We start from the raw sequence: 7,297 nt of genomic DNA, 5'->3' as shown, positions 1-7,297 counted from the left end.
CAGGTTATTTATTTTGGGGACACTAATACCATGAATGTCGCACTCATGAATGTCGCACTAGGTAAAATGTACTAGGGGAAAACTACACATGATGGCACACGAAAATTTGACGACTCGGGACGAGTCTGTAAAAAGGGGAGGGGGTAGTGTTGTGGTTACCAAATTCGCAAACCACCATTCAGGTCCCTTAGGTGAGATATCTCGGTAAGTATATGTGTAGTTAGGCCCAAACCCGTTGTCTAGTGGGAATACATGTCATTTATGCATGCTGCGACTCTTCAGGATAGCCGTTTTTCTTTTACTGTCTTTATTTTGGACCAACCGCCATTGTTACCACCACCAACCACAACATCAACCACCCACCGCGGCGCCGCTTCACGTCACACCTCGCAACCGTCGCATCGCCACCCTTCTTGCGCCGCCTGTGGGTACCGGTGTTGGACTCATGCAGGGCGCGCGCCGAACAGCGTGTACAAAACCACGGATTTTCCGCTCCAAAAACGGATCAAAAACGACACACGCCCACTTTTGTTCCGTCCAATCGGTGAGCGAGGGGCGATTTGGCCCCGCCTCCAGGGCGTTGGAGGGCGGTCGCTATATGCAAATTCATGGATCAAAATGCATTCACGCCCACTTTTTCTCGGGCCAATGGGGAGCGAGGTGAAAGGTCGAAGGCAGGGGGTCAAAGGCGAAGCCACGGGGCTGATATAAGCGGCCGCGTTCGTCAGTCGATTTAGTTAAGACTTCGCAGTCGGTGGAGTTGGGAAGAAGAAGTTGTTGGTCGTCGTCGTTGTCGTGTGCGTTGGAGTCGGAGCGAAGAGGACGGAGCTGTGGAGAGGCGGCGAAGGCAGACGAGGGGGTGCTCGCGTCGTGCCGGGAGCTGCACACCAGGGAGGCCGACGGCGCGACCTGGTCGAGGTGGAGACGCTCGTCGCGGGACTCGAGACAGAGTAAAAATCCTCCTTTCCCCGAGCATCAGCAACCCCCTCCTGTTTCCCCCCCGCGCTGAGATAGTGCGACCAAGGGGGCCCCTTTTCCCACCGCCTACCAGACACTGTCCGCGAGGCCCGCGGAGTTGAGGCACCATCGCCGCTCCGCGTCTCATCACCAGACGGGTCGGCCCGACACGGTCTCGGCCTCAGGCCCGCCTCATCCTTGAGGGTGTTCTTTTTCTTGGTTTTGGGTATGTGTTGTCGGCGCCGTCTGTGAAGTAGAATTGTATGTGTTGCCGTGTGCTCGGTAGTCGGTATTAGCTCTGCATTGTGTCTTCGCTTTTACATTTGCTTTTTGTGTAAAATTGAATTGTGTTTCTCTTCTTTTTCTATGTGCTTTTGGTGGAATTGTATATGTGTGCTTTCCGTTCATCGCGAATAAATGTGCTTTATTATTGAACTGTTCTCCTGCTTCGCTTCGTCTTTTCCTCTATTGAATCCCCATCTTACTTCACGTAAAGGGTTGGTAGTGGGCTGAATACGCCCGATAATTAATCGAACCATCGAGGCCGACGATAACACCGCTCGGTTATCCCGATAGTACGGAACGGGTCGCTTAAGTGGCCCGTGTCCGAAGTCGACCTGCGGCGAGGTGCGATCGCCCGGTCTACCCTCCGTGTGGGTACTTAGGTAGGTCGAATTTGGCGAGCAACCCTATCCCACGCGGGGGCTGATTGGCTCGATCGCGGTGAGACCGAAAGGTCCACCCGTGACTGGTTCCCGGCGTTAGTCCGAGAGGGTCACGACTGGATTGTCCGTCCGGTGGGCGACGTGCCGCGATTCGAGTTACGTGGCCGTCAGCACGCCGGCGGACGCGAATCCGCAACAATATATATATATATATATATATATATATATATATATATATATATATATATATATATATATATATATATATATATATATATATATATATATATATATATATATATATACATTGATGTGTGATACTCTTTACAGAGTGTTGGTGCTGCTGAAGCAGTTTCTTGGCAAGGATTGTACTGGGTGTTTTGCCATTTCCATCATTGTTTGTCTGTGCTCTGTCCTTTCAATTGTGGAGCATCAAACAAGGAAGCATGTTGTACCATTTTTAAAAAAAGTCTTTGGTATGACACCGCCAGAGTTTGGACCAACGACCTCCCAGAACCAGAAGGGACACTCTCACCATTGTGTGTGTGTGTGTGTGTGTGTGTGTGTGTGTGTGTGTGTGTGTGTGTGTGTGTGTGTGTGTGTGTGTGTGTGTGTGTGTGTGTGTGTGTGTGTGTGTGTGTGTGTGTGTGTGTGTGTGTGTGTGTGTGTGCGCGCGCGCGAGTGTAACGGAATCGTTCCAGGCATCAAAGTATCCTCCTCAATGTGTGTGTATCCCAAGTTGAGGAATGGTTGAGTAACACATTATTGTAATTGTGAACATTTTATATTTTATGATCCACATTATAAACACATTATCACAGGTGATTTGAGAATATGAAAAGATAGAAAATGACATGTAGTGGGGGCAACTTAGCTAAATAAAGCATAAAAATTGTGCATTTTGTGAGGAAAGCACCAAATTTGGCACACTAGTAGCCTATCATATTATGAACAGATTTGGATATTGGGCCATCTCAAATTCAGCAGCTGATGGCTGTGGCAGCCATTTTTCAAAATGGCCGCCAGTGGTTACTGTTGTGACACATATCTGCTTTACTGGAGAGGAATGCAGGTTGATAGTGAAAGTTTATTTACTAATAAAGGTCCAATAATGGTCAAAGAAAGTAACAATTTGATTTGGTTGAGAAAAAAAGTTAAAGTGGACTAATTAGTCTTATTAAGACACAGATTCTGAATGAAAACCAAGGATAAACATTCATCGCACTATTGGCTTGGCACGTGGTAGTAGAAGTGGTGTGGGTGCATATTGACCCCGGAATCGCGCACGGTTGAGTTTCCAGCTTACACTTGTTGACTCGATTCATTGTTATTTTGTTCTGTGCTCATATAGTTCTCTATGCTATCCCATTGTTAACCGTAGTTCATCAAGTTGAGTTTGGTTTGCGGGGTGCAGTTTGGTCATGGGATTATCTCAGTCACGGATTACCAGGTTACGAGGTTCTGCATGTATTTCCGTTCTGCCTTCACGGCGTCAGTTCCAGTTTGCTACTGAGTGAGGAAGTTCTCTCTTCGTACCGGCGTGTTGGCGGGATATCTTTACCATGATAACTCATTAGTTTTGGGTTATCTTCGTCCGATTGACGGCAATGCCAAACCATTTGTAAGTAGTTTTCCATTTTAGTTTCCATTTTCATGGCTAAGCTAATTTGTTTTGGTAAGTTTGTTGAGTAACCCTTCCGTTTTCTGAAACTGCGTTTTTATTGACTCTTAAAGTCAATCGCAACACATCTCAGCACATCGGTTCGAAGTAACCTAAATATGGATGAATTTGGTCGTATAGGGAATGAAGCCATGTAACTCAGATGATGTGTGTGAATTGTCTATGTGCTGTCACCAGCGTCTGTAGAAGATTTTACAAGTGACAATAGTATTTATGACTATGGGTTCGGAGAAAACCGGTTTAATTCATAACTAATTTATCCTACATTGTGTCATTGCAGATCCTGATGGTGGTGGTTGCTGGTGAACAGAAGATTCCTAGTGTAACATTGAACAACTTGACCATGTCCAAGAGCTTCCAATTGGTTGGCCTTGAGCGTCCTGTCCCATCAACATCAACGCACCCAACTCAGACTAACTGGAAGCTGTGTATCATTTGCCAAGAGGACAAAGCAGAGATTCTGACATATCCTTCACAGTCCAAGCGAAAAGACTCTGGGAGTGGGTGCAATTCACTCGCAGCCAATTTGATCAGATTCAGAGAGATTGGATAACTTCCAGGAACACTCTCAGTTGGAAAGACTCAACGAAGGGTATGGCATTGAAGCGGCCATGGTTACAAACAATGCTTTGTACCATCAAAATGCAAGCTCAAATATAACAATACAAAATTGCAAAGGGCAGAAAAGCGAACACTCATGACAGAAGGAGAGATCCATGACATACCAGATGTGTGCAAATGCACCAGATTTCATTCAAGATCATCCAGTACAGAGAAGGCCCAAGAAGCCCAGTGTTTCTTCTGCAGACAACCTGCAGGAACCAATGGTGTTCACGAAGTTGCAACATTTCAAATGGACAGTAAAGTTCGAGACTGGGCAGCCATTCTTGAAGACACAGAACTGCTCGGCCGACTCGGTGCCGGGGACATGGTCGCCCAGGACACCAAGTACCATAAGAAGTGCTTATCAGTGCTGCACAACCGTGTTAGAAAGGCCCAGTCTGAGGGACACAAGTACAAAGACAAGGAGCGAGAAGTATCTCGTATTGTCTTCGCCGAACTGGTCCTCTACATAGAATAAGCTAGGCTAGATGAGGAGACGGTACCGGTGTTCAAGTTAGCTAATCTCGTAGAGCTCTATCAGTCCAGAATGGAACAGCAAGGGGTTAATCTCGACACAAGGGTCCACTCCACACGACTGAAGTAGAGACTCCTTAACCAGTTCCCTGACATGCACGCACACACAAAGGGGAGAGACGTCCTGCTGGTATTTGAAGAAGACGTTGTGGCTGTTCTCATCAAAGCCTGTGATCTGGACATTGCCAGATGTCCAGATTGTGTTGTCAGGAATGTGAATAATATAATGATTTAATCCATCTTGCACGTGCTGCACAGACTGTGCGCCGCCACATGTTTGAAGAATCAACGGATTCCCTGAAGGATGCCAAGGAGAATCTGTGCCATCACTGCTGCTTGACCTGGTGAGCATGGTCCTAGAGGGTCCCAGCATTAAGGATCAGATTGCAGACACAACCTCTGCAGCACTTGCCATTGCCCAGATGCTGAAGTTTAACTGCATCAAGCACAACCGGGCACATCGCACCACAGGACCCGTAACTGCCAGACACAGTGCTGCACAAGAGACCCCAGTTCCCACATACGCAGGGATTATGTTGCATGTGGGCACTTGACAGTGCTCACACACGAAAGAGGGAGTTAGTAGACAGGTTGTCACACCTGGACATGAGCATCTCATATGCCCGTGTTCTCGAGCTCTCAGCTCAGATGGGGAACAGTGCCTGCCAACAGTTTCACTGAGAACAAGTGGTCTGCCCCCCAAAGATGCGCAGCAATGTCTTCACAACATCAGCCATAGACAATATCGACCACAATCCCAGTTCGACGACAGCGAAAGAGTCCTTACATGGTACAGCCATCTCCCTCCTCCAGCACCCCTCTTTCACTGGCGAACGAGTGGACTGAAGCATTGTAATCATTGGTGGATCTAGAGATGCTAGCTCGAAGATGGTCGGCCACTTGCCACACTACTATACTGATGTGCCCCCAGTCACTACCAGCATGAAAAACCTGTCTGTTCCAGCTACTAGAGTGGTGTCCTTGACCAGAGATGACTTCAAGGAGCAGACTGAGGAGGAATACCTATGGCTTGAGCATGCAAGGCGGCTCCTAGAGGACAGCAATGGGACATATGAGAACATATCGTGGTCAGCGTTTCATGCCAGTCGCCAGCCGCCTTTACCTCGAACCATCAGCCCCACCGCCCTGCTTCCACTGTTCCTTGACAGTGCCCACACAGTGGCCATGATCCGGCACTCCATGGATGTTGTGAGGAATGCTGTAGAACATGTGCATCCTGGCCAGACACTTGTCGTCACCTTGGACCAGCCACTGTTTGCCTTGGCAAAGCAGATTCAGTGGAAGTGGCCAGAGAAATATGGTGAAGAAAAGATGGTAGTGATGTTTGGTGGGCTCCACATCGAGATGGCCGCCCTGAAGACGCTGGGCGACTGCCTGCGAGGAAGTGGCTGGGTACAAGCCTTGGTGCAAGCTGAGATTGCAATGCCAGGGACAGCCGACTCCTTCCTGCGAGCTGCCCACGTCACCCGCAAAAGAAGAGATCATTAAATCACTGCAGTGGCACTGCACATCCTGCAACACCGTGCGTATGAACGCCACTGTATGACATATTTTGATGATGCAGAAGACCTGCCTGAGTTCGAAGAATGGTGTCACCAGAGAGGAGAAGACATTCCCAACTTTCAGTACTGGGCAACTGTGCTGGAACTAGAGACGTTGGTACTGGTCTACATGCGTTCTCTGCGCAGGCTTCATTCACGATGTACCTTGATGCCATGACGGAACTGGTCCCATGGTTCCATGCCTTAGACCACACACACTATGCCAGGTGGTCCCTGTTCACCTGAGGGACATGATTGCACTCCCAATGAAGCACCCATATGTAGCTGGAGAATTTATGGCTGGCAACTTCACTGTACAGAAGACGAAGAACGTGTTCTCTTCGATCCCAATCGACCAGGCACATAAACAGAACAACGCATGCATCAAAGGAGATGGTCGAGTAGTCGGCCTCACTGATAACCCAAGTGCCCTGCGCCGTTGGATTATTGCTGGGCCTGAAGTTGTCAGGGCCATAGAAGAGTTCCAAGATGGCCGTCAACACTGGGGGAGGCGAGAGGACACACGTCATCACGACCAGACACCAAGTGTGCATACCTCTTTCGCCAAGGATGTCCGTGCCCTTGTCAGCGTCATAGAAGAGATTGGCAACCCCTTTGAGGAAGAGAGCATGGATCTGGTTGTGCTTGACACAAAGGAAATTGCAGGTCCTGCTACAGTTGAGAATGTCAGGAATGTGAAGAAGATTGGCCAAGAGCAGTACCAGGCTTTCACCAGAGAATGCCTGGTGGAAAGGTCCAAGCCAATTGATGATGCAATTCATCAGAACAAGCTGAAAGTGTTTAGGACTTCCACCCCGAGAAGTGTGAGCAAAGGAAAACAGCAGCTGGCCTCTCTCAGGAACGACGTGGCACTTTTCTCACGGCTCTACATTGGTTGCCAGACAAGGGATGGAAACCTTGAAGAGATCTTTCGTCATGAGAATCAAGCGTGTCCTCCAGCTCTCTCCGATGGAGAAAGTCTCCGTCAAGGTACGAAGAGTGATCTCCTCAAATGCTTTGAAGAGTTCTCCAATGCCCAATCAGAGGCTGCTGATACCACCAGCCTAGTTCTTGATGGGGGCAGTCATTGTTCAGATGCTGAAGCCTGTGGTAGCCAAGAACTTTGATGACTATGCCCAGGATGTCTTCATACCGTACCTGTCAACAAAGCTTCAGACTGTGTCACGCCTGGACCTGGTCTGGGACGGCTACGTTGCTGATTCACTGAAAGGCAGTGCAAGATCAAAGCATGGAAAAGGAGTGCGTAGACGCGTGGTCGGAGCAGCAGTTATACC

The 7,297-nt window shown here is 48.6% G+C and overlaps 1 pseudogene; it reads left to right on the top strand.

The window, feature by feature from the left end:
* Positions 1-3,592: 3,592 nt before the first annotated feature.
* LOC147011048 (uncharacterized) lies at positions 3,593-4,815 on the top strand (annotated as a pseudogene).
* The last annotated feature ends 2,482 nt before the right edge of the window (positions 4,816-7,297 follow it).

This window comes from Eptatretus burgeri, chromosome 16 (assembly GCF_056783735.1).
Source record: "Eptatretus burgeri isolate ZD-2024b chromosome 16, Ebu_testis_v1, whole genome shotgun sequence".
NCBI lineage: Eukaryota > Metazoa > Chordata > Myxini > Myxiniformes > Myxinidae > Eptatretus > Eptatretus burgeri.
Note: the sequence above shows the minus strand (reverse complement) of the source record. Positions and strands in the feature narration are given on the sequence as shown.